The 26795-nt window shown below is 53.9% G+C and overlaps 1 protein-coding gene across 5 annotated transcripts in view; it reads right to left on the reverse strand.

Annotated features, from left to right (window-relative positions):
• SIGLEC1 (sialic acid binding Ig like lectin 1) overlaps positions 1 to 26795 on the reverse strand; it is a 67471-nt gene that overhangs the window by 38260 nt on the left and 2416 nt on the right. For 2 of the 5 annotated variants that reach the window (XM_034771295.1, XM_034771300.1), the window contains exon 2: positions 7111 to 7238. The exons of 1 other annotated variant lie outside the window; for it this stretch is intronic. The gene's annotated coding sequence lies outside the window, so the exon portion shown is untranslated. Of the gene's footprint in view, positions 1 to 7110; positions 7239 to 8967; positions 9394 to 23436; positions 23574 to 26795 lie in introns of those variants that run through there. 2 more of the 5 variants (XM_034771296.1, XM_034771299.1) reach the window with 2 other exon arrangements.

The following is a 26795-nucleotide window of genomic DNA, read 5'->3' on the forward strand; positions in this document are numbered from 1 at the left end:
ATCTCCTCAATATATGTTCCTCTTCGGATGCATCCGAAGAAGTGGGCTGTAGTCCACGAAAGCTTATGCTCTAATAAATTTGTTAGTCTCTAAGGTGCCACAAGTACTCCTGTTCTTCTTTTTGCGGATACAGACTAACACGGCTGCTACTCTGAAACCTGGTATATGTAGTTAGTCTGTCAAAAGAGCACCACCTAGTGCATGCAAGAAGAATAGCACCTGTTGTTTTACTCCTAAGTTTGTAGGTTCAACCATAGAAATGTAGGGGTGGAAGGGGCCTAGAGAGCACAGTTGCCAACTTTCACGTGGTAAATAAGCACCCGACTTTCACAATACGCCAAAAATCAAGCTGATCCCATTTCAAAACAAGCCAATCCCTAAGGACCCCAATACTCTGTGACTAGATCCCACCCGGCCTGCATTCTGGGACTATGGTGGGCCCGCTGTGCACCCCTGACTCTCTCCCTCCCTTGCCCCTGCTTGCCGGGAGCCGATCAAAGGGGAAAAAGAAAGATGCTACAAGCCCAACAGGCTACAAGCTAAAAACAAGCACCTCACAAGCCAATTAAGCCAAAAACAAGCCCGATTTCTGCATTTTTTCATGGGTTTGGCATGTCTGCTAGAGAGGTCTAGTCCAGCCCCTTGTGCTGAGGCAGGACCCAGATGTTGTTCGGGAGAAGGATGTTCTAGCAGTTAGGTGAGCTAGTCTGACATGGGACAGCTAGGTTCAAGTCCCTGCTTTGCCTCCCGTTTCCTGTGTTGTGGGGATAGATACAGAAAGGCGGTGAGATGTTCAGATGCTACGGTAATGGAAGCAGTATCAGTCCTGTAGCTAGATTAGTCTACACGGCAAATGGCCTCTTGTGGGCACCTTTTAACAGCTACCATCAAATACCCTCCACTCTGGGACCCCAGCAAAGACAGACCCCGAGATCTTCAGTGAAGGCTTTTATCTGTTGTGCAGGCTAACCGCTTGCAGGGGACAAGAACGCACGCTTCCGTCCAGTGCTTGAAAAATGCAGCTGGTCAAAAATGTTACCAATTTTCACACTTCCTGGAAAATTTTCATGATTTTAAATTTTTTTTTTTTTTTTTTTTGCGGCCAGAAATTTCCAAAAATGTGAAATTTTGATGAACACTTCTGCAACAAATTTCACAATTGTTTTGCAACAATGTCTGCGTTTCCCAGATATCTCCAGTGTGCGAACTTGAGTGGGTTAGGAGGAGCCCATTCCCATTATCACCTTGTTCTCCTGGGGCTCCCATCTAGAAAATGGTCCACTCTCTCCTGATCTATAGCAAGCCTCAATGGAAGATCCCCTCCAGCACATGGCGTCCCACTGGGAACAGCACGCTGAGGTCCTAGGGCTGTGCATGTTTGCCCCAACTTGGCTCCAAAGATATCCGGCAAATTACAGAACTAAAACAGGTTGGTGGTGTGCCAGAGAGCCCAAAATAACTGCTAAACTCTGGACACTGCAAGCCAGCAGGGCTGAGAAGGAAGTGAACATCCCCGTGTCTCTCTGCAATGTCCCATCTGTTTCCTGGAGTCACTTTTCCACACACGCTTCCCCACTAAGTTTCGTTTCTCCTGCGCTCCTGCCCTGGTTTCACAGTTTCGTTGTCGCTGGTTCGCTCTGGGGAAGTGGTGGATCCTGAATCAGGTTTCTAAGACGTACCCCAGGCCTGTATGTAGTGAGAGGAGCCGTTTCTGACATTCAGATCTGGATGTGGGTTTGAACATCCCCAAGGTTCCGGGGTGTTTCGACCCGGGGTTCTGGTTCTGACCCATCTCTAGTGTTGCTGGCTGTTGTGGTCCAGGGGATAGGGCATTAGTCTGAGATGCAGGAGACCTGGGCACTACTCCTAGTTCTGCCAATAACGTTCTGTGCCACCCTGGGCAATTCCCTTGACCTCTGCTTCCTGCCCTCTCTTTAGTTTTATACCTAGCGCTTCTATAGTGTTTTTCATCCAAAGCTCTAAAGGCGCTTTACAAAGGAGGGCAGTGCCAATATTCCCATTTTACAGCTGGGGAAACTGAGGCACAGACTTGCCTGAGGTCACCCAGCAGACCAGCAACAGAACCCTGGTCTCCTGAATTCCAAGCCAGCGCTCTGTCCACTAGACTGCACAGCCTTAGATTATGAGCTCTTTGGGACAGGGACTGTCTCTCAGTTTGTGTCTGTGTGGCGGCCAGCACAATGGGCCCTGATCTGGGCTAGGATCTCTCGGTGCTGCTGTGACATAATAGAGATTGGCCCAATGCAAACCCACAGGTCCGAGCTCTATTCATTACTGCTGAGACCCATCTCACTGCAACTAAAACCTTCCCTGAGACTGGGGCTCTCCTGCCCTAAGGAAATGCTGCTGTTCAGGTCTCGACCCATTCAGGACCTGTCCTGTTCTCTCCAACCCCCATGAACTCAGCAGCTCCTCAGTCCCTCTGGTTTTTCTCCTCAACAGACCAGACAGGGGACAGATGACTGGAGTCGGTGACTGCCCGGGAATCCCAGGCTATGAACATTAGCGGAGCCACCAGCAATGTCGTTCAGCCAGCGCCAGTTTATGAGAGACCCAGGAGGAGTCCCCAGGTGGAGCTCTTCTCTGGCTGGGCTCAGGGCGCTGCTAGCAGTTGGTATGCTGCTGGAGGTGCAGTGGTTGGAGGGGATGTGAAACCTCCGTTTCCCTGATCTCAGGGGCCATTACAGGTCACAGGGCATGTTCACCAGCAAAGCCCTGGTGATCTGACCACGTTCTAGTGTGGGATCATTGCTAGAGGGCTGGGCACAGAGTAAGAAGGAACGCTGGTTGGAAACATTCTGTCAAAAGTGGGTTTTGATGGAAAATTGGGATTTTCAACTAAACAGACTGTGGGTGGGGGGTGGAGAGTGTGTGGGAGGGGGAGGGGGAGGGGGGTCTGCTTTCTAGGGAAAACTAAAAAACTGGACTCTTGAAAAACATCCATTTGGAAATGATGTCGCAGTGCATCCTGGGGGTTGTAGTTCAGGTGCCTCGCTTCCCCATTCACCTCTATGGGATGGGTTCCCCAGCTGGACTACGTCTGCCATGATGCATCACTATGGCCCTGGAGCCCCCGGGGAGGTGAGCACTACTGACCCGCTCCCAGGCAGCCCATTCCTTCGGGAGCAGGGGAAGGAGAGAGGGGGCACTGCTGGTTCTCAGCCCCACACCTGAGCCAGTCGTGGGTTGAGTCCCAATTTTTGGGTCTTTTTCTTATATAGGCTCCTATTACGCCCCCCCCAACACCCCCTGTCCTGATTTTTCACACTTGCTGTCTGGTCATCCTAGTCATGGGTTGAGCAGCCAGTCTCCAAGCTGCTCTGTGGTTTAGGAGGCAATGACTAGCCAGTGGACTCCTGGGTCACACTGAGGACCTGACCCAAAGCGCAGTGAAGTCATTGGTAAGACCCAATGCCCTCAATGGGCTCTAGACTAGACCCTGAGCTGGGACCCTCTGGCAACAGCTCCCCTCTCCCCGAACAAGTAATGGGCTCCCCAGGGGAGAACAGCAGAGAGGTGCAAACCATATCTACAGTAGCCCAAAGACTGGCTTCCTAAAGGTGGCAGATATGCAGGCCATTTGAAAATTGTCCAGGGCCCATCCCTGCAGCAGGGAGTCCCACAGGTTAGTCAGACCTTGCATATGGAAGCTGGATGACAGATGCCCTCTTGGCTGACGCACCTGGCGTTGAACCTGGAACCTCTAGCGCTAAAAAGCACGAGCTAAAGGCTAAGACGGTGCGGTCATTCATCGCCTCTAGCTATTGGCACAGGGGGCACCTGTAACACACACTCCCCAGTGGATTACAGCAAAGCCGTTTCATTGCCTTTTAAATTCACCCACCTCCCTCTTGTCCAATCCTCCGCCGCGGCCTCCCAGTCCAGCTGGCCAGGCAGTGCCCTGCACGATGCAACGAAGAGACAACCTGGCTTTATTGGAAGAGGGCAGAAGGAGGAGCCTGATTTTCGTCAGGATCAGTAGCGTAGCTAGGGGGGTTCAGGGGAAGCAGCCGCTTCCCCTCAGTAAAGTTTTCAAAAGCGGCGCCTGCCGGGCCGCCGCTGGGGTCCTGCAGGCAAGTGGGGGGGCAGCACGGCCGGACTCCGGAGGAGCCATTGGGGGGTGGGGCAGCGGGTGCGGCCAGAGGAGCGAAGGGGTCGGCGCCTCGGCCATCGCGCCCCACGCGGCCCCAACATCGCCGCCGCGGCCGCTTCCTGTGGCGGCTCAGGGCTCGGCGGCCGAGTGCTCCGCAGTTGGCGGGCAGCTTCCCTCTCCCCGGCAGCTTCCGGGCCGAGAGGGGATCTGCCCGCCAGCTGCCCCTCGCCCGCCGCGGGCTCCTCCTCTGCAGCGCTGCCCGCCGCGGGGCTGGGGCTCTCCTGGGGCTCTGCCCTGCACGCACCCAGCACCCCCAGGGCTGCTCCTGCCTCCCCAGGCTGGCCCCAGATCCCCTCTCCCAGGGGGCTGGGGTCCTGTTGCGGCTTGCGCCCCTCTGCCTCCTCTGCGGGGCAGGCAGCCCCAGGGGGTTGAGGCCGTGCCACCCCTTCCCCAGCTTCCCCCTCCAGCAGCCCCCGCACCGCCCTGCTGGGCCTGTTCAGCCCTCGGCCCCAGCCGGGGGCTAACCTGGGACGGGGTTCGTGCCTGGCGTGCTCTGTGTTGGGGCGAGGCGGAGATGGAGGAGCGGGCGTTCAGCAGCCCCGCTGGCCGGACTACCAGCTCCACCTAGCTTCCGCCACCTCCTCAAGGCCAAGCGAGGTCACGGAGACCCAGCGGGACCCCGCGCCCTCCCCACTCGGGGAAGAGACTGAGAGTCCCTCCCCTTCGGCCCAGATGGGAAGGTGAGTGACTGAGCACACGTTGGGCGCTCGGCCCGGGGCCCAGTGCCCCATCCCCCTGCCTGATGCCCCCCACAACACCTCATCTCGCCCGGTGCCCCCCAGGGCCCGCCAGGTGCCCACCAGGGCCTGCCAGGCGGATGGCACCAGGTCCTGCCCTCATGCAACCCGCCCCTACTGTGCAGGTGAAGGGGGCGGCCCGGCCTGGGGGGAGCCGCAGCAAAGCCCCACCCGGAGCTGGTGCAGGAGACCAGCGGGGCTCTCAGCCCAGGCTCCGGCATCAGCCTGCAGCAGGGAGTGGAGCCATCCCCCGCGGGCTCAGCTCAGCCCAGCCCCGCTCTTAAAGGGACACGGACCCCACCGCGGCTTGGCCCGGCCTGGGGCATGGGGGGGTGTCAGGGTGCATGCAGGGGGCTCCCAGGTGCCTGCAGGGCCCTAGCAATAGATGGGTCTGGAGGAGCCAGCCAAATGGGGGGGCGCGGAGCGGCTGGAGGAGGAGCCAAGGGGGGCGTGGCCAGAGGAGGAGCCAGGGGGGCACCTTTTTTATGTTTGCTCCCCCTGCTCTTAAAACCTGGCTACGCCACTGATCAGGATCCTATAGTGAGTCAGACAGGGGAGGACCCATCTCCTTCCTTCCCCAGCTGGGGACACTTCCTCTCCATGGTCCCGGCAAAGGTGCCCAGTGGGCCTGTCATAGGATGCACATAGACCAGGGTGGGCAAACTATGGCCTGCAGGCCAGATCCGGCCCGTGAGGGCTTGGGATCCGGCCCGTGGGTTGGCCAGCCCCGTGGCGCAGTTGGGCTAAGACAAGCTCCCTGCCTGCCCTGGCCCCGCGCCGCAGCCGGAAGAGGCCAGCACCATGTCCCTGTGGCCCCCCAGGGGATGGGGCGGGGGCAGAGGTCTCCGTGCACTGCCCTCACCTGCAGGCACCACCCCCTGCAGCTCTCATTGGCCAGAAACGGGGAACCGCGGCCAATGGGTGCTTCAGAGGAGGTACCTGCAGGCGAGGGCAGTGCGCGGAGCACTCTGCGCCGTCTGTCTGTCCCCCAGCAGCCCCAGGGACATGGTGCCAGCTGCTTCTGGGAGCGGCACGGGGCCAGGGCAGGCAGGGAGCCCGCCTTAGACCCGCTGCGCATCGCTGCCATCCCAGGGCTGCTCAAGGTAAGCGGCGGTGGGCCAGAGCCCGCACCCCAAACCCCTCCTGCACCCCAACCCTCTTCCCTGAGCTCCCTCCCACATCCCTCCCTGCACCCCAACCCCCTGTCCTGAGCCCCCTCCTGCACGCCACACCCCTCCTGCATCCCTCCCAACCCCCTGTCCCAGCCCTACATTCATGGCCCTGCTGCAATTTCCTCACCCAGATGTGGCCCTCGGGCCAAAAAGTTTGCCCACCCCTGACATAGACCTTTCTGACTGCAGAGGCAGCCCAGGTATCAGGGTGCCAGGGGATATGCTCTGCTCTAGGGAAGGTGGCACCTAGGTGCTGTCTCTCTTGCCCCAGGCTCTACTCCTGTGTCTGGTGAAGGTGAGCAGCTCCCTGCCCCGTACAAAGCCAACAGGTAACCAGACTCTTCCCACTCGCCTGGCTACATCCAACGCCATCCTCACTGAGCCGCACCCTGGGGGGGTTGCGGGCTCCCCACCGACCTTCCCAGGTCCCACCAGTGTGCTGTGGTCCTGCAGGTGTCTGCGTGGGGTGGGGTCCCTTCCCCTTCCCAGATGTCTGCCTCACCCTGCCCCACTCCTCGCATCCTTTCCAGAGGCCTGTGTCACCTAACCACAATCTCATGTCTTATCGACACCCTTCCTTAGCTCTGGCTCCAGACTGGAACTCCCCATCTGCTCACGTTCCCTGGTGGGGCAGGAGGGGGCCCTTTGGGTTTGAACCCCTGGGTCTGAGCCCAACCCTGGGGTTTTGGTTCTGGATCAGGTCTGGGAGCCTGTTTCCGGGGTCTGGGTTGGGAGGGAGGTGGAAATCACATCTTGGTTGAGTTCTGCACCAGCAGATCCAAACCTGAGCCGGCGCCATCCCCTCCGCTCAGCTCTGGATGGGATCCGTAGTGTCCTGGAATCTATATATCTACCCCGGCAGCAGTCGGCATCCAACCTGTGCAAGATGGCCACGTCGCATTTTAAACCCCCTTTATCCAGGCGTCCAGCCCCGAGACCCAGGTATGTCCCCTGCCTTTGCCACTCAGGTCGCTACATCCCCCCCCCAGGGGTCTCAGGCATGGCCCGGAGAAGCAGGAAATGTTACCTTCTCATGGAATGGTCCCCAGGAGAGAGCTGCTCCCTTAGGAAATCCCCAGCCAGAGGACCAGAGCCCCAGACCTAGGAGACGGCGTCTGCCCACGCTGACTCCAGGAGAGCGATTTAATCCCAGGGCTGGAGAAGAATCCAGGAGAGCGTGTCACTTCCCCTTGGTGGGTTTGTAATGACTCTGGTTTGGGGAAGTCGCTCATGCCGTCAGCTGTTTTGCTCCTTTCACCCTTTGCACATTTAGCAATATTTTGAATGCAGGGATCGGGATGGTACTGGGGGAAGTACCAGTGTGACGGCCCTGGCAGGCGCCCAACCTCCCTTTGGCCACAGCAGGGCTTGCACGGCTCCAGACTGGCCCCTCTGTGCCCAGAGGAGAGTGAGCAGAGGCAGTTCCAGCCGCCAGGCTAGAGGGATGGCGTTTGAACTGGCCATGTGGCACATGCCAAATTTATTGTTCTTCCTAACAAACCTCATCACTGTCTGAGCACCACGCACTTCAGTGGATTTATCCTTACAACCCCCCTGGGAGGTAGGGCAGTGCTATTCCTCCCATTGTACGGGGGGAAACTGAGGCACAGAGCAGGTAAGTGACTTGCCCAAGGTGTCACAGGAAATCTCCCCTAGCCACTGGACCATCCCTCGTCTCTGTCAGTGGCCCCTAGACACTGTTGTGGCTGCATTACACACACGTACCTCTCCTTAGATTCCATCATACGCACTTAGATGCAGTTATCCCCCCTTGCACATCACTTCGGGATTGCTGTCCCATCTCTCGGCACGGCTGCAGCACCAGGAAAATACTAAGCACTAACTCCGGGCTAAGGGAAGAGTGCTCAATATACACCTACTCACTGCAATGCAAGGAGACTTTTTGGCAGGGCAAATTAGACATGGGGGTTAGACTAGATGACCCTTGCAGACCCTTCTAACTCTATGGTATGATTCGGCATGGTGGGCTCTGTCAGAGATGAGCATGACACGCCCAGCACAGGGTCAGATGCTTTGGTGGGAGGGGCGGGGGCTGATTCCCTGGGTCTATGGTCTTTCCTGGGGGGTAGCAGGTCACTCCACAGTACAGTGCTGTCTCTCTCCCATGGTCGGGGGCAGTTGTTTCTCCTTGCTCTTTGATGCACCTGTATTCCCCCTCCAGGGTTCACCAAGGGCATCCACTTCTGGCTTCTGGTTCCCAGCCGGTACCTCTCTCGGATGGAGCCCTGAGTCTCCCTCCCTCCTGCCGGGGGATTTTAAAGCAGCACACCTCCCTGCCTTACGCCGTGATATCCCCAGCAAGTCCGTCTGCCGCCTGCGTTTTGCTTTCTCTTTGAGGTTTATGCTCAGTGTATCGCCCACAACCCAACGGCTTCTAAGCAAGCCCATTCATTCTTAAGGGAAAAGCATCTCATAGAAAGCATATTGAAACGATAAAAGAACCCACACGCATGCCAGAAAGCTCCCCCAAGGTCACCCCCAAACCCAGCCTAGGGCTATAGCAGGTATTAGTCCTTCCAAACCTACACCTGGGTTTTCCCCATTCATCCGACTTGGGTCCGGACCCAGGGGAGAGACTGGGCAGATCAGCTGTTTCTTCATACAGCTCAGGTCTTTGGTCTTGGCCTTTGGTAACAGGTGATGGGCAGACAGTGACCATCTCCTCAGAGCGTAGCTTCAATAGGCTGGGTTTTCGCATACCTGGAGTAGGGGAATTGGCATTAACTTCTCCTGCGGGATTCCCTAGGAAGTCCACGTACTACTGGACTCTATGGCTCCACTTCACTTCTAAATCCAGTGCAAATGGGGCGGGTGTCTGGGAAATCCCCCTTGTCAAGCCCCAAACGGGTAGCAAGTAACTTACAATGTCCTGAGCAGCTCCACTGCTTGGTGTCGGGTGTGAATCAAATCGGAGTCAGCAGACTTCACGGGCCAGGAGTGCTGAGCCAGCGTGGAAAGGAGAAGCTGCTGGCTCCGGAGTTTGATGTGAAAATCCAGAGTTAGGCTATGCATTTATTAAGCAATACTAAATGAAGCTGCGTCCCAGGACTGCAGAGGCCAGGAGCGATGCTGTCCCTGACTTTAGGATGGCAGTGTGGTCTAGTGGGCGGTGCCCTGGCTTGGCATTCAGAGCACCCAAGTTCCATTTTTGGTTCTGTTACTGATCTGCTCTGCGACCTTGCATAAATCTCTTAATTTGTCTCTGCCTGTGGTTCCCCGCCCGCTCTGCGTCTGTTTAGACTGTGATCTTTCTGGGGCAGGGGCTGTTCCTTACGCTGGGTTTGCACAACATCCAGTGCCAGAGGGGGAGGACAGTCTCAGTTGAGCTGCAGTCTCGCGTGATTGGCTTGCAAGATTTCAGGGCGGCTGGATCGGAACTTGATCCCTGTTCGTAATCTTCATTCTCCAGGGGCTCTCAGTCCTGAACCACAAACTACAGCCAGGCTGCAGCCAAATGCCAATCTCTACTGAGCAGCTCGGGAAGAGAGCTGGCTGAAACGCGAGGAGTTGGGGTCACCTGAAGTTCCAGTATTTTCTTATTTTCTTTTGTCCCGATTCAGAAGAATAACGTCAATTTCACTGCTTCTCCCTGGCAAGGAGCCGGCCAGCTCCCACAGCTCCCCTGGAGCTGGGTCTCTCAGCGCTGCCCTAGCCGCTCCCTGCTCCAGCTGGGCCTCTGAGGACTTGCAGAACACTTGCCGGGGAGTCTAGCAGTCCTGCGGGTGTCTCTACACCGCATTGTAAACCTGGGCTCAGATTTGAGCCTAACCCCCCAGAGCATCTACGCATGAATCTTTCTGAATCAGGTCTGCAAGCCCTCAGGACCCGGATCCTAGGATCCACCCGGAGGGCTGGGTCCAAGCCCAAGTTCTGGTGGGACCAAGGACCATCAAGACTTGGGTCCAAGCCCTGTCATTTTGCAGTGTGAATGCAGCTCAAGCCTGCTCGTGTCCAGAAAGTCCTCCAATGTCCCACAGTCCTCTGGGCCTGTGGATCTGAGCCCTTCTACCCCAAAACTTGCCATTTGATTCCCAGGAACCAGTCCAGAAGCAAGCCTACTTGGTTCAAATACAGCTGCTGTGCATTTAACTCTTCCTTTCCATGCTCACCTGAAAATCCACGGATCAGTTTCCTGTGCCAGCTATACCCACGGACAGACAGATACCCGACCCTAATGCACTGCTACCTGGCTATAGGAACACAGCAAATTCTGGTAAATCGGAGTGCGAGACTGTTAGGGGGCTTATTCCTTCACCCTCTCACTTCCCTGGTCCTTCTCGCATGAACAGAGAGCAACAATACCCGAAGTCCAAAGGTGCAAACAATTCGATGTTTATTGGGGTGAACGTCCAGCAAGCATGATTCCAGTTTCCTTCCTCAGTGTCCCCCTTCCCAGCTCTGACACCACAGAGCCGTGCCTGTGTCCCTGTTCCCATCCCCCCCTTAGCAAAACATGATTCCAATTCCCCCACCCCATTCCCTGTTCCCATTCCCCCCTTACTTCCTGATTGACTGCAGACTATATAATAAAACTTGAGTTCTGCTTAGTTATACCTTAACCAATCATTTTACTGAAATGTAACTAACCAACCCTGACACATTGTAACATGGTTATTTAACCAATTATATCCCACCACCTTAATTGGTTAACACCCAACAAAATTAATTATACAGCAGACAGAAACAATCCCAGAACCAGACAGAGATTATACAGACAAACAATAGGGAAGTGGAGACTACAGTGATAGAACAATACAGAAATGAGGATTTGACATCCCAGCTATTGATAAGTGAGTTCTTGCCAGACAGGATCCAATCAAACTAAGTTTCCTTTTACATCTTCTAGGCTCTTCCCTTTCTCTGGAGGTGACAGGAATATCAGGACAGGATTGTATTCCTAACAGCCCAATAGCACCTTATTTCCATGTGACGGATTTGGGATGTGAGGATGTGACCATTCGCTTCCCAGTTTATGGCTGCCTCTGCTGCTTAGCCGAAGGCCTTAGCCTAAGAACCAGGCCTCAGACTGTCCCTTACACAGACAGACAGTGATTTTGATTCTCTCTTTTATACCTCTATAACTCGCTAAGGGATAAGAATACACCTACATTCTTAAAGTATAGGCCTTTGCAGACAGGCTTGAATATCTATATCCTAACAGAGACAAGCAAGACATTTGACTCCAGTAAGAGTGCAAGAAGTGATTGTGGGTACAAAGAAATCTTGCAGGAGCTTGTGGCATTGGGAATCCACTGGACCGCCCATCAGTGCAGAGAGCGAATCAAGTGGCTTGAAACCGACTACTGCACAGACAGAATGAATAACCGCACCTCCGGGAATTCCCCTTCTACCTGCCTCTTCTGTGAACAATCTGACCAGGTTCTGGGGGCTTCCACCAGCCCTGAGCCCACCACGGTGCGTGACAATCGGCTCAGCGGGGACAGCACCTTTATAACCGGAGCCGCCAAAGGAAAGCCAGCAGCCACCAGATGAAACTGGGAAAGTGACTCTGGGGAAGCGACATGTTGTTACCCTTATTGTATGAGTAAAGGGGAGCAGAACGGCACTTAGCCGGTCCTGATGGAGGGGGCCGCCCTCAACTGAAAAGAATTTGCAGAGTAGGGGGCTAGGATGCCAGACCCCTGTGAAGGGTAAGAGGGGGTGGGGACAGGTGCCCCTGCCAGCAGGTGTGGGCTCTACCTAAGAGTCCTAGGCACCGTTTAACCTTCTCCTCCCCACTGTTCAAAGGCAGAGCTAATTAAGACTCTATTAGGAGTCTTTCGTTTTGCTAAGTGCTCACTAGAGCTGAAATCACCTGTTGTGGGACGGCCTTTCCTCCCAGCCTGCTTCAGCAAAGAGGTTCCCCCACTAAGAGCTGACAATCGCTGAGAGCTGGGGGGGAACTGCAAGAGACGGACCCACAGAGGTCACAGTGGAGAAGCAGGTGGCAACAGGAGGTGACCGCGTGCAGCACAGCGGCTGGTCAGCAGGGCGGGGAAGGCAGAGCAAGTATTCGGATGGCGGAACAAGTAAGGTGCCTCCCTCTTTCCCTCCTCCGGGCGGGAGGGGAACTCACACAGCTGCACCTCTGAACCCTGGGTGCTCACTGACCCAGGACACCCACTGTGAGTGGGGTGTGGAGAGGGAGCCGAGAGGGGCACAGAAAAGGAACAATTGGTTGTAGAACTGAAGAACCGGAGGCAGAAGGCTCTGCCCCATGCACTCTGGGGTGTGCGTCCTGCTCCCAGTTTATGTTTATAAATCCTGCTTGTGGCATTTCCCTAAGTAATGTCGGCTGACTTCCCTCCTTTCATTGAAAGTTTCTTTTCTACACTCAGGCTCTGTGCTTGCGAGAGGGGAAGTGTTGCCTCTCAGAGGCACCCAGGGGTGGTGTGTAAATTTCCCAGGTTACAGGGTGGGAGCTCGAGCTGGTTCTGTGTTGTATTGTTGAAAAGGAACCCCGAGATATTGAACCTGGCCGCTGAATCCACTTGGCAGAAGGGTTACATGGCTTGGCTGTGATCAAGTCAGGGCCGACTCTACCTTTTTTGCCGCCCCAGGCAGCGAAGGGAAAAGAAAGCTGACGCCGAAGAGCGAAGAGGGAACCCCGGAGGAGCTGCCGCTGGCGTGCCGCTCTAACACCGCCCGGGAAGCCTCCCTTTCCTGTTTGCCGCCCCAGGTACCTGCTTGCTAGGCTGGTGCCTAGAGCTGGCCCTGGATCAAGTCACCTCTTAACCTTCTTTTTTGTTGAGCAAAATGGACTGAGCTCTTTGAGTTATCACTAGAAGGGATGGTTTCGAATACTCTCTCCAATTTATCAACGTCCTTCTTGAATTTGTGGGCACCAGGACTGGATGCAGGATTCCAGCAGTGGTCGCACCAGTGCCAACTATAGAGGGAACGTACCTCTCTGCTCCTGTTGGAGATTCCTGTTTCTCTATCCCGGGATCGCATTAGCTCTTTTGGCCACAGTGTCAGCTCATGTTCAGCTCATTATCTGCCAGGACCTCCAAAGCTCTTTCAGTCCCTGCTCCCCAGGTTCGAGCCCCCCATCCTGTAAGTGAGGCCGTCAGTCGTCGTTCCCAGATGTGGACATTTACATTTAGTTATATTGAAATGCCAATTTACCAAGCAATCCAGATCACTCGAAATCAGTGACCGGACCTCTTATTTATTTACCGCTCCCCCAGTTTTTGTGTCATCTGCAAACTCTGTCAGTGATAAGCAACAGAGGGTCCTGTCTGTCAGTGATGATTTTATATTTTTTTTTGCAGGTCCTTGATAAAAATGTTAAATAGCAAAGGGCCAAGAAGTGATCCCTGAGGGACTCCACTGGAAGCACACCCACGAACTGACGATTCCCCATTTACAGTAACATTCTGAGACCAGCTTTTAATCCACTTCATGTGGGCCATGTTAACTTTATACTGGTCTAGTTTTTTAATCAAAATGTCAGGCGGTGCCAAGTCAAACACCGTACAGAACTCGAAGTATATGATGCGAACACCATTTTAGCGGGTGCTTAGCACCCACCAGCAGCCAGTTTCCCTGCTCCCCACCAGTGCCTCCGGTCCACTGCGATCAGCTGTTCTGTGGCGTGCAGTAGGCACTGGGAGGGAGGGGGAGGAGTGGAGATGGGGTGCACTTGGGGGAGGGGGTGGAACTGGGAGGCAAGAGGCAGGGGTGGGGCGGGGCCTGGGGTGGAACAGGGGTGGGAAGAGGCGGGGCGTGGGTGGGGCTTGAGGGAAGCAGTGGAGTGGGGTGTGGCTGAGCGGGTGTTGAGTCCCCCCAGGGAAAGGAGGAAGCCGGTGCCTGTGATGAACACTATTACCTTTATCAACCAAACGTGTAATTACATCCAAAAAAATATCAAATTAGTCTGACAGGAGCTATATTCCTTGAAGGCGGAGAAGGTCCATCTGGTGAATGTACCTTTGTAAATATAATACATGGTTTAAAAGCAAGTGTGTTTAATGATTAATTTTCCCTGAAGACTTGGCATGTATTCATGGCCAGTAAAGCTACTGGAATGCAGTCAAGCAACATCCATTCTTTATCTCTCTCTGTTATCCTCAGGAGAGTGATATCATTCATGGTCTCCTGGTTGAAATAGGGGAATTTTATTAAGGGGACATTCAGAGGTGGCTGTTCCTGCTGGGCTGTGTGCCTGTGGCTGAAAAGAAATCATCCCTGCTGTTAGCCATGCGGTGGGGGGAGGAGTGAAGTGATCATCCCAGAGAATTTGGGGTGGGGGAGGTTAGTTGGGTTTGTGCTGCATGTTAACCCAAAACCGCAGCCCCTCCTTTTAAATGGCCAACCCAACTCTCCCTTTTTTTCCTCCCGCAGCTGCAAATGTTTCAACACTACCACTAGCATCTCTGTCCCAGAGGCTAGCACAGATAAGAAGGTGAAAAAAACACACTTGCGATGAAATGTTCTCTGAGCTCATGCAGTCCTCCCGCACTGAAAAAGCCCAGCAGAATGCCTGGAGGCAAACAATGTCAGAGTCCAGGAAAGCACAAAATGAATGAGAGGACAGGAGGGACGCATGAGATGACAGGTGGCGGGAGCAAGAGGAGTGGTGGCGGCAGCATGATGAGAGGAGGCAGGATGCAATGCTGAGGCTAATGAAGGATCAAACTGATATGCTCTGGCTTATGGTTGAGATGCAGGAAAGGCAGCAGGATCACAGACCACCACTGCAGCCCCTGTGTAACCAACCGCCCTCCTCCCCAAGTTCCATAGCCTCCTCACCCAGACGCCCAAGAACGCAGGGGGGAGTGTCTCTGAGCACCCAACCACTCCACCCTAGAGGACTGCCCAAGCAACAGAAGGCTGGCATTCAATAAGTTTTGAAGTGCAGTGTGGCCTTCCTTCCCTCCTCCCTTCCTCCACCACCCTACCCGGTGCTTCCCTACTCCACCACCCGTCCCAGGCTACCTTGGCAGTTATCCCCCTATTTCTGTGACTAATTAATAAAGAATGCATGAATTTGAAACAACAATGACTTTATTGCCTCTGCAAGCGGTGATCGAAGGGGGGAGGGGAGGGCAGTTGGCTTACAGGAAAGTAGAGTGAAGCAAGGGGCCAGGTTTTCATCAAGGAGAAAAAACAGACCTTTCACACCGTAGCCTGGCCAGTCATGAAACTGGTTTTCAAAGCTTCTCTGATGTGCAGCGCACCCTGCTGTGCTCTTCTAATCGCCCTGGTTTCTGGCTGTGTGTAATCAGCAGCCAGGCGATTTGCCTCAACCTCCCACCCTGCCATAAACATCTCCCCCTTACTCTCACAGATATTGTGGAGCACACAGCAAGCAGTAATAATGATGGGAATATTGGTTTAGCTGAGCTCTAACCGAGTCAGTAAACTGCACCAGCGCGCTTTTAAATGTCCAAAGGCACATTCCACCACCATTCTGCACTTGCTCAGCCTATAGTTGAACAGCTCCTGACTCCTGTCCAGGCTGCCTGTGTACGGCTTCATAAGCCATGGCATTAAGGGGTAGGCTGGGTCCCCAAGGATAACTATAGACATTTCAACATCCCCAACAGTTATTTTCTGGTCTGGGAAGAAAGTTCCTTCCTGCAGCTTTTGAAACAGACCAGAGTTCCTGAAGATGCGAGCGTCATGTACCTTTCCCAGCCATCCCATGTTGATGTTGGTGAAACGTCCCTTGTGATCCACCAGTGCTTGCAGCACCTTTGAAAAGTACCCCTTGCGATTTATGTACTTGCTGCCTTGGTGCTCCGGTGCCAAGATAGGGATATTCGATCCATCTATCGCCCCACCACAGTTAGGGAATCCCATTGCAGAAAAGCCATCCACTATGACCTGCACATTTCCCAGAGTCACTACCTTTGGTAGCAGCAGCTCAGTGATTGCGTTGGCTACTTGGATCCCAGCAGCCACCACAGTAGATTTGCCCACTCCAAATTGATTCCCGACTGACCGGTAGCTGTCTGGCATTGCAAGCTTCCAGAGAGCTATCGCCACTCGCTTGTGAACTCTGAGGGCTGCTCTCATCTTGGTATTCTTGCGCTTCAGACCAGGGGAAAGCAAGTCACAAAATTCCATGAAAGTGTCCTTACGCATGCAAAAGTTTTGCAGCCACTGGGAATCATCCCAGACATGAAACACTATGCGGTCCCACCAGTCTGTGCTTGTTTCCTGGGCCCAGAATCAGCGTTCCACGGCATGAACCTGCCCCATTACCGCCATGATGTCCAAATTGCCGGGGCCTGTGCTTTGAGAGAAGTCTGTGTCCATGTCCTCATCACTCTCGTCACCGCGCTGCCATCGCCTCCTCACCTGCTTTTGCAGGTTCCGTTGCTGCATATACTGCAGGATAATGCACGAGGTGTTTACAGTGCTCATAACTGGTGTGGTGAGCTGAGCGGGCTCCATGCTTGCCGTGGTATGGCATCTGCAGGAGAGCAGAGTGGCAGCGGAAGTGTGACGATGGTTTGCAGCCCTACTACACCATCTGCTGCCAGCAGCACCCAGGACACAACAGCTGCGGCTGAGCTGAGCGGGCTGCACGCTTGCCGTGGTATGGTGTCTGCACGGAAAAAAGGTGCGAAACGATTGTCTGCTGTTGCTCTCATGGAGGGAGGGGCGACTGACGACATGTACCCCAAACCACCCGCAACAATGTTTTTGCCCCATCAAGCAAGTGGGAACTCAACCCAGAATTCCAATGGGTGGCAGAGACTGCAGGAACTGTGGGATAGCTACCCACAATGCAACACTCCGAAAGTCGATGCTAGATTCGGTACTGTGGACGCACTCCGCCGACTTAATGCACTTAGTGGGGACACACACAATCGACTGTATAAAATTGCTTCCTAAAAAAATCGACTTCTATAAATTTGACCTAATTTTGTAGTATAGACATACCCTTACCCTCATTTAGTTCTTTATTGATCAACTCCTGTAGCAGTCACTCCATTATCCTGCCCAGGATCGACATCAGGCCAACAGGTCTATAATTACGTGAGTCATCTCTATATTACTGGTCTGGACTTTGTTCTGCTTGCACATTATAAATGGGATCAAGTCATGACCACTTGTACGTAAGCTACTGTTCATTTTTAGTTCTGTGATCAGCTCCTCTTTACCTGTCAAGACGTGGGCTGATAAAGATTTCCCCTGGGTTGGCCGCAGCACCCCTTCCTGCCCTTAACATTTGGAAGTTAATATTCAGGCAAAAGATGGGAAAGGAGAGGGAGGCACCGAAGACAAAGCTGGCACAAGCTGGCTAGTTACGTTGAAAGTGACGTGAACGGTGCTTTGTAAATGCCAGGTGGCTAGTTTAAGGGGGCATTTGGGAAGCACACCTGGGTCAGGTGAAGGAAAGACGTGGGGAGACTGCACTGCCTGGGAAGGGGCGGCGATGTCACTGATCGTGGTTATTTGAGTCTCTTGAACATTCTTAATATCGAACCGCAAGTACGGTCAGTTACCTGGCTGTGCCGTTTAATCATCAAGAAGCTGTTCGTGATCGTGGCGACGAGCCTGGAGGCTCCAGCTGCCCCAGACCCACACTGCCATATCCTGCAGCCCACACGCCTGTCAGGGGCCTCAGACTCCGGGCACCTCGACGAGCGCAGCTGGCCCCGAGGGAAGCTGTCTGCTTGACAGCACCGCCTGATGGGCTGAAGGAGTCAGCGGGTCGATACTTAAGGTCAGTAGCAGCAGCAGTTCAGTGGCTGCTCAATGCTCTCTAGCCCGCAGCTGGGCCCGGGCCTGTCGCTGCCTCCACCATCTCTAGCCTTGCGCTTGCTCCATCCAGCGTCAGCCTGCACCTGCTCCAGCCCCCAGCTCCTTCCTGACCTCTGTCCCCCAGCCCTGACCCTCCGCTGTGCCTTCTGACTGAAGCCCGGTTAACCCCGGGGCCAGACCGCCCGCCACTCAGTTACTGACAGCACCTGTTGGGCAATACGGGGTTGGGTGGGACTATGTCACAAGGAAAGAACGGAGAACAGTAGCTGGAATTGCTAGCAGTCTCGCCTGGGTGGCCTCCAGGCGGCAGCAGCACCCGGTTTTCTTCCTAGACCCTTCTGGGCACGTTCCAGAGGGGACTTTTCCATCTGCAAAATGAAGTTCTGGGGAAAGGGAAACTAGTGAATGTACATGACATGGGGGACCACACCCGCTGCACCACAATGGAGCGACTGGCCGCTGTGATTCAAGGCGGCGCAAATTCCATCAAGGGGCTAAATCCCAGGAGCAAAGCCCATTCGTCTTGGGCTGCTGGGCCTCAACCCAGGCGTTGGGTTTCCTGGTGCAGATCCTGCAAGCACAGCTCTGCATGGGGAGCGGGACTGGTGCCTAGAACACCACGCTTGGATCTGGGAGGCCTGAGTGCTGGTCCTTCCTCTGCCTCTGACTTGCTAAGAAGCCCTGGGTAACTCACTTTGCTTCCTTGTGCGCCTGTTTCTCCATCTGTAAAATGAGGATAGCAACGTTGCTAACCCCAAGTGCTCAAAATCATGAGTCAGTTCCCCACCCCACAAGTCAGAAGACTGGCTTAAAATCACGAGGTTTCAAAAATGAGAGTTTGAGGGTCTCTTTATTTCCCTTCAGGTTTCTGAGCCTTCAGGGCACTTGGATCACGTTTTCCACCTTTGCTCCACAACTGGCAGGGCTAGGAAATTATTTTGCCTTTTACGGGGGAATCTCAGCTTTCATTGAACTCTCCTGATTCCAGGAGCTGGGGCTTTAAGGAAAAAAAATCCCACCAAATACCGCGAGACTGGTGATAAATTCATGCAAGTCGGCAACGCAGGCATTGTCAGACTGGCTCACACCCACGGGCCATCTACTCCAGTAGCCCATCTCGGACAGTGCCCCACACACGATGCTGCAGAGGAAGGTATAACAGGGTCATTAGTTACACCGGGGTAACGCACTTGCAGTGCTTGGAAAATACCAGACACTGAGATGAAACCAACAAACCAACCGTGATGCCATTTCTAGCCCCGTCGTTAAACATGTGCTGCTGTGTGATGTTGCCCATGAATATTTGTGCATGGTTTTTTTATGCGCTGCAGACTCTCTGTTGTCCAGTGGGCTTTGGATTCTGGGTCTGAGCAACATCTGGTGGCAGGTCTTTAGAGAGGTCCCAGGGAAAGGTGGGTGGCTGTGGTGCTGGTGCAGTGGCTGGAGCAGGGAGCTGGTAGCCCCGAGTGACAACCGCAGTTCTACCACTGGCTTGGCCAAGATCCCACCGTGAGTCATGGAACCGCAGGGACTGGAGGAGAAAGAGACTGGCTCCAGCGATGCTGTGGGGGGAGGCCTGGGCTGGATTAGCTCCTGGTGGAGTCGGTGTGTCTGTGTTTCGTCGAAGGTGGCAGGCAGCACGCTGCCTACGCTGGGGTCTGGGAAGCTGGGGTTTGGGGAAGCCAGAGAGAAAGTGGCCCAGTACGCCGGTAAGCAGCGGGGTGCCAGTATGGTGAACGGCCGGGAGGTGCCGTGTCAGTTCATGCAGGAGGATTCATGCAGCCCTTTAGGAGAAGATGCCACGGCTAGTGGAAATTCCCAGTCTAGTGCTGCAATCAGAGCAGTGGGGAGATGTGGCTGGGCAAGGGCTGCTTTCTGCTGATTCCTGGGAGGACTTTGGAATGGTTTGCATTCCACGGCGATAAGGGGCCCGGAGAGCGTCTCAGGAATTCAGGGGAGGGGATCTGTGCTGGAGAAGAGCAAGAATCAGCCAGAGCTTCCATCCTGCATGGCAGAAATGCACCTGGGCCCCTCCCTCCGTGGGAATTCTCTGCTGAAGGGAGAATAACTGTTCGCTTAGAAACCTGGCTCCTCTGGGGCGGGACACAAATCCGGAGGCCCTGATCACTTACAGCGAAGGAGAATAATAACAATGACACTGTGTGGAGGCCACTCGGATGCCTTCACCTGGGATGCAGTGTCCCCTTCCAGCCACCCTGTCTCAAAGACCAGCGGAGAAATAAAGGCGGTTTCCAGAGCAGCGCTGGAAACGATTAGAGACCATTATTAGTTACTAGGTACAAACCCAGGACAAAAAGACAGTCTCCGCCCCAAAGCGCTCGCAGTCTAATCGGGAGAGACTGGGCCCAGTTTGCTCTGGCTGGTCGGGAATTTTTCGGCAGAATGTCTTTTCATTGGAAAAAGCCGATTCGTCAAAACTGGCACGTTGTGTGGAAACCCAGCGGTTTGGATGAAACTTTGTTTCTCAGGTCCAGGCTGGAGTCTCTGGTCGACGCCAGCGAGGGAGAACAGGTTACTGAAGAATGGCCAATAGGCTGGTGGCTAGGGCATGCTCAGGGACTGTGGGGACCCAGGTTCAAATCCGTGCTTGCTCTGATTCGCTTTCCCTTGCCCAGTGGAGATAGGTAATTGTTTATACAAGGGGCAGCAGCTCCCGCAGGTGAAAATGACTAATAGCTCAGTGATCAGTGTAGGGATCCCCAGAATTCTTGCTTCCTGGCCAGCCCTGCTGTTTACCTCTGGCCTTGTCTACTCTGAAGAGATTTGCTGCTTTCGCTATCCTGCTCTAGTGAAAGCAGCCACCCACCCTCCCCATACAGATACAGATACAGTTATACTGGCAGTGGAGAGCGCTACATCCCGTAAAGCGGCTATAAAGAGCTGGGCCAGGCTGTACGAACCCCGCACTAGACAGGAAGGGACTGTGGGCTGGAGCCGTCCCGCCCTGCTGCAGCTGCAAGGCATGTTGGGATTGGAGGAAGGGTTCAAACGGGGGGAGGCCCGGCTCAGTAGGAGGTGGTTTGGGGAGGACTGACGTAGGGTGACCAGACAGCAAGTGTGAAAAATTGGGACAGGGGTGGGGGGTAATAGGAGCCTATATAAGAAAAAGCCCCAAAAATCGAGACTGTCCCTATAAAATCGGGACATCTGGTCACCCTAGACTGACCCTTGGTTCTCCAGCTCCAGGGGAGAAGCCCAACAAAGCCTGCGTCGTGGCTATGGTCTGTCCGAACTCTTGGAGAGAAAGGCAGGCCAGGCTACCAATGATTACCAAGCTGCTTTCTGGTCAGGGCCGGCTCCAGGGTTTTTGCCGTCCCAAGCAGCGGGGAAAACAAACAAACAAAAAGCCGCGATCGCGATCGGCGGCACTTCGGCGGCAGCTCCACCGTGCCATTTTCTTCTTCGGCGGCAATTCGGCGGCAGGTCCTTCCCTCTGAGAGGGACCGAGGGACCCGCCGCCAAATTGCCCCGAAGAGCCCGACGTGCCGCCCCTTCCCCTTGGCCGCCCCCAAGCAACTGCTTGCCGAGCTGGTGCCTGGAGCCGGCCCTGTTTCTGGTGGTGGCCAGAGGAGTGGGGCTGGCTTGTGGCTCGCCGAAGGAAGAGATGGCTTGTTTGGGGCTGGTTGTTCGCTCCCTTGTCCTCAGGTGTAACTCCAGAGACGCTGGTGACAGTGTAAAGGGACCTTGGTGAAGTTTCATTTACTGCTGTGAACTGCCTTTACGGGCTGATTTACTCATAGACTCATAGACTTTAAGGTCAGAAGGGACCATTATGATCATCTAGTCTGACCTCCCGCATGATGCAGGCCACAAAGCCGTCCCAACCCTTTCCCTTGACTCTGCTGTTGAAGTCCCCAAATCCTGTGGTTTAGAGACTTCAAGTAGCAGAGGATCCTCCAGCTAGCGACCCCCTGCCCTGTGCTGCGGAGGAAGGCGAAAAACCTCCAGGGCCTCTGCCAATCTACCCTGGAGGAAAATTCCTTCCCGACCCCAAATATGGCGATCAGTAGAACCCCGAGCATGTAGACAAGAGTCTCCAGCCAGACCCTCATTGGCCATTGATACTATTTACCAGCGATGGAACGCTGTTCATTTGACTAAAATCATGTTATCCCATTAAACCATTCCCTCCATAAACTTATCTAGCCTAATCTTAAAGCCAGACAGGTCCTTCGCCCCCACCGTTTCCCTCGGAAGGCTGTTCCAATGTTTCACCCCTCTGATGGTTAGAAACCTTCATCTAATTTCAAGCCTAAACTTCCCCACGGCCAGTTTATATCCATTCGTTCTCATGTCCACATTAGTACTGAGCTGAAATAGTTCCTCTCCCTCCCTGGTATTTATCCCTCTGATATATTTAAAGAGAGCCATTCATTTATTGAAGTGCCCGCTACTGATTCAAAGTGGCTGTGACATTTTCATTGCTCTCGTGTTTTTCTAAGTTAAGTCAAGGTCTGTGAATGCTCAGCCAAGAGGACACGGGCTGTATATTGGTTCTAATTGGTACTTTTGATTTAGACCCATGGTACAGATCAGCTCAGGTTTATTCCTCCCAGTGCACAGGGCCCAGCCAGGTGGAGGCACTGCCAAGTTAAGGGACTGCGGCAGAGGGGTGGCCAGAGGATTCCCACCTATCCAACATCGCCACTGGGATACTCTGGATCTCCGTCACTGCCGACGACGTCAGGTGCCTGGGCACACAGGTGAGTGTTGCCTGCTCCCCGGTAACCCAGGAAGGAGGGGGGAGTGGGGCAGGGGGTACATTTATGGAATAAATCTGGATACATTCTGTGGTGTTGATTTGAATAATAAGGGACAGGGCTGCAGCTGCACACTAAGGTACTTTGGTGCCTTTCTCTTTTTTGCCTGCTGGCAAATAGGAAAAAAATATTAAAGGTTAAAATTCGAAAGCATCGCGATTGCTGTAAACAACATGGATGTTTATATCCTTTGGGCTCAGAAATAGGGTGTAAATAGACCTGACCGGACTTTCTCAGGCAGCTACAGAAGAAACTCATGTTTCTAGAGAAAAAGCGTGGAAAATCAACGTCCGGATAATGTGGTTAACAGAGCACACTATTAAGGACCAACAGTGAATTCAGGTATATATCCAGACTTTTGAGTAGCAATAACACCAGACGCTTTAACAGTGCTTTGTCATCATATAGAGAGTACGTGCTGTAACTGCAGTCAAAACTAGCCCTCCTGCATAACATAAGAACAGCCAGACCGGGTCAGACCAAAGGTCCATCTAGCCCAGAGTCCTGTCTGCCGACAGTGGCCAATGCCAGGTGCCCCAGAGGGAATGAACAGAGCAGGGAATCACTGAGTGATCCAGCCCCGTCGCCCATTCCCAGCTTCTGGCAAAGGGAAGCCATGAACCAGTATAATACACCTCTAATAACGCGACCCGATATAACACGAATTCGGATACGACGCGGTAAAGCAGTGCTCGGGGGGGGCGGGGCTGTGCACTCCGGCGGATCAAAGCACGTTCAATATAACGCGGTTTCACCCATAACGCGGTAAGATTTTTTGGCTCCCGAGGACAGCGTTCTATTGGGGTAGAGGCGGATAACTGAACACTTACAGATGTATTCTTGGAAATGCTAGCCTAGCTGAAGCTTTTCCTTCTTTTCTTCCTCTTTCATTGCTCATTTGGAGAGAAAATAGTTCACAGAGCAGTTGCTTTTCAGTTTCCCCCCCAAATTTCCAATTTTTCGGGGCCTTGGAAAAAACACAGAAAAAATTGTTTTTTTCCCCACAATTCTGCAGGTTTTTTTTCCCGGACCTTCACATCTCTACACACAGCACCTACTCTCACGTGTATGAACATACCCAAGCGCCCGCATGGGTGTGCAGACTCCCACCCAACACACACTCCCACAAATATTGCCAAGCAGCCAGCTTCCCCATAGCATCCAAATCTCTGCCCCGGGCTCCGGGACTCTAATGATGTGACTATAGACAGAAAGATGTACAGAAAAGGTTGTTACAAGGAGGAGGGTGAAAAATTGTTCTACTTAACCTCTGAGGATAAGACCAGCAGCAATGGGCTTAAATTGCAGCAAGGGTGGTTTATGTTGGACATTAGGAAAAACTTCCTAACTGTCAGGGTGGTGAAGCACTGGAATAAATTGCCCAGGGAGGTTGTGGAATCTCCATCATTGGAGATTTTTTAAGAACAGGTTGGACAAATCCCTGTCAGGGATGGTCTAGATAATACTTAGTCCTGCCATGAGAAGACTGGACTGGACTAAATCAGTGGTTCTCAACAAGAGGTACGCGTACCTCTGGGGGCAGGCAGAGCTCGTCCAGGGGGTAGGTACATCAACTCATCTAGAGATTTGCCTAGTTTTACAACAGGCTACATCAGAAGCACTAGTGAAGTCAGTACAAAGTAAAATTTCATACAATGTCTTGTTTATACTCCTCTCTATACGATACACTGACATGTAAGTACAATATTTATATTCCAATGGATTTATTTTATAACTAGATGGTAAAAATGAGAAAGTTGGCAATATTTCAGTACTAGTGTGGCTGTGACACTTTGGTATTTTTATGTCTGGTTTTGTGAGCAAGTCGTTGTTAAGTGAGGTGAAACTTGGAGCTACACAAGACAAATCAGCCTCCGGAAAGGGGGACAGTCGTCTGGAAAGGTTGAGAGCCCCTGGACTAGATGACCTCTCAAGGTCATTCCTACGATTCGATGTTCCTTCCCCTAAACGTGCTTTGCTATTTAAAGCCGTGTCACTGCACATCTTTCTTACCTATCCAGGGAGTCCCAAGCTCACCTGGGGTGCGGCAGGGGTTCCACACAAAACCAGCTGGAACTCGGTGGCTCTGAAACTTTTGTTTTGAGCTTTTCAAAGCTGAAACTCACAATGAAGCTGTAGGAATGTTATCTCCCCTCCACACACACACACACACACACCCCCGCAGGGGCTGGGAAGGGTAGCGCAGCCTGGAGAGCTCTGACCGTGGGTAAATATTTTTCTTGGCAGGCAAATGGATGGGAGCCCTCCCAGGCGCTCAGCAGAGGAACCCTGGGAGGTTTGCCCGCAGTACGGCTTTGGAGCGAGCGGAGGGTGTGCTTAATCGCGACTCTCTGGGGGAAGGTTGTGCTGAGAAATCAGGGCCCCTGGTGCGCTGATCCCAAGCCCAGCACAGGCAGGAAGGATAATTCCACCCTGCTTCTTCCTCCTTATTGCAAAAGGCTTTTCATCACCGGCGCGTCTCTGGAATGGGCCTGTATCTCCGAACCTGTAGGCGACAGGAGGCCGTAGCCTTTCCGTCAGTGCATAGACCCCATGAGCTTTAGGGGCCCCACGGCACACCACTGCCTGGCCCTGCTGCCCACTGTGGGTGCTGAGGAGACGGGAAGTGGGTAGATCCCTAGACAAAACCTACCCATCCCGACAGCCCAGAAAAAGTGGTTCTTGAGCCTCTTCCGCTTGAGGCCCGGGCAGAAGTGACGGCAGCTCTCCTGGCTCCAGGACAGCAGCAGTGTTTGTAGCAGGAGGGTTGTGGGATGGATTGAGGGGCATCTGCAGAGGGGAGCCCAGGACTGGGATAGTGGGGGCGGGAGGGGCAGGCCAGGCTTACAATGCTTTGCGAGAGCTGCCCATAGGCAGAGCTTGCCCATGGCTGGGGCCTGACACACTCAGCTGTGAGGAACCGCTCTGCGGGTGGCAGGCGACTCGCGCTGGCAGCTGGGCAGATCCCTGTCTCGGGGAGGCTGCCGAGCCGACCAAGCGTCGCCAAGCTCGTTGGTTCATTAGCTGAAGGGACAGGTGGGGCCTGGCCCCTGAGCAGTGTAGACTTGTCTGCGTAATTCTTAACTTGTTCTTTCCCTATTTTAGCCTCCGATCCTACCCCGGTTACACGGATGTTCGCTACGGTGGTCGTCCGATCGCCGCTGAGCTGTTTGGTGAAAACGGAACCAAAAAGGGCATTTCGCACTTCGGCCATTGCTGCATTGTGTGTTATGGTTTTTCCCTCCTCGCGCGAAGGCAAAGTGATGTATCTGAGCCCAGGGCCGCGAGGCAGGACTCCTGAGTTCTGAGGGTGGCTCTTACACCGTGTCCTCTGGCAAGTCACCTGGGCCCAGGTTTTGAAAGGTGTCGCTAATCTGACCTGTTCAAGCTTTGGAGCCATAACTTGACATGCTTAGGGCTTGATTTTCAGAAGTGCTGGGCACTCGCAACGCAACGGGCGTAGGCAGGGGTGTCAGGGATGGTCTAGATAATACCTAGTCCTGTCTCCATGCAGGGGGCTGGACTAGATGATCTCTCGAGGTCCCTTCCAATCCTACGATTCTGTGATTTCTATGATTCTGCTGGGAGGTTATTGCTAAGCCGGCTCTTCAGGCGAGTGACCAATTTGACATCAACACGCTGCCCCCAGCGCTGCTAGCTTCAGCGCTGCCTTTTCAGTGTGTCTACACTCGAACCGGCATTCCTCGCTCCCCCGCTCCGAGCCTTTCCTGCACAAACGGAGCCTCCGGCACGACTCTCCTGGGTCCAGCCTGCTCGCAGCTGAAGGAATAAGGTCTAAAGTCCACAGGTGGTTGCAAGTGTCGCTCCAAGACGAAGGGTGTCACTGGGCAACAACGCGGTGGACTCTCCGAAAGTGCCCGCTGTCAAGTGGAGGCGTGAGTGCCCGAGGAAGGGGGGGACCTAGGCCGAAGCTGAAGCCACCTGAAATAGGCATCAGCGCCTGATGGGTACAAAGGGTCACAGGGGTACCACTTCATTGGTCTCAGGTACCTATCCGGCCCTCATTGCCCCGAGCACCTCACAATCTTTAGTGGATTTAGCTTCATAATCCCCCCTGGGAGGCAGGGTAGTGCGAGGATCCCCATTGTACAGACAGGGAACTGAGGCACAGACCCTCAAATGTACTTAGGTGCCTAACTCCCATTGATTCCAATACTTTTGAGGATCA

This window comes from Trachemys scripta, chromosome 5 (assembly GCF_013100865.1).
Source record: "Trachemys scripta elegans isolate TJP31775 chromosome 5, CAS_Tse_1.0, whole genome shotgun sequence".
Taxonomy (NCBI): Eukaryota; Metazoa; Chordata; order Testudines; family Emydidae; genus Trachemys; species Trachemys scripta.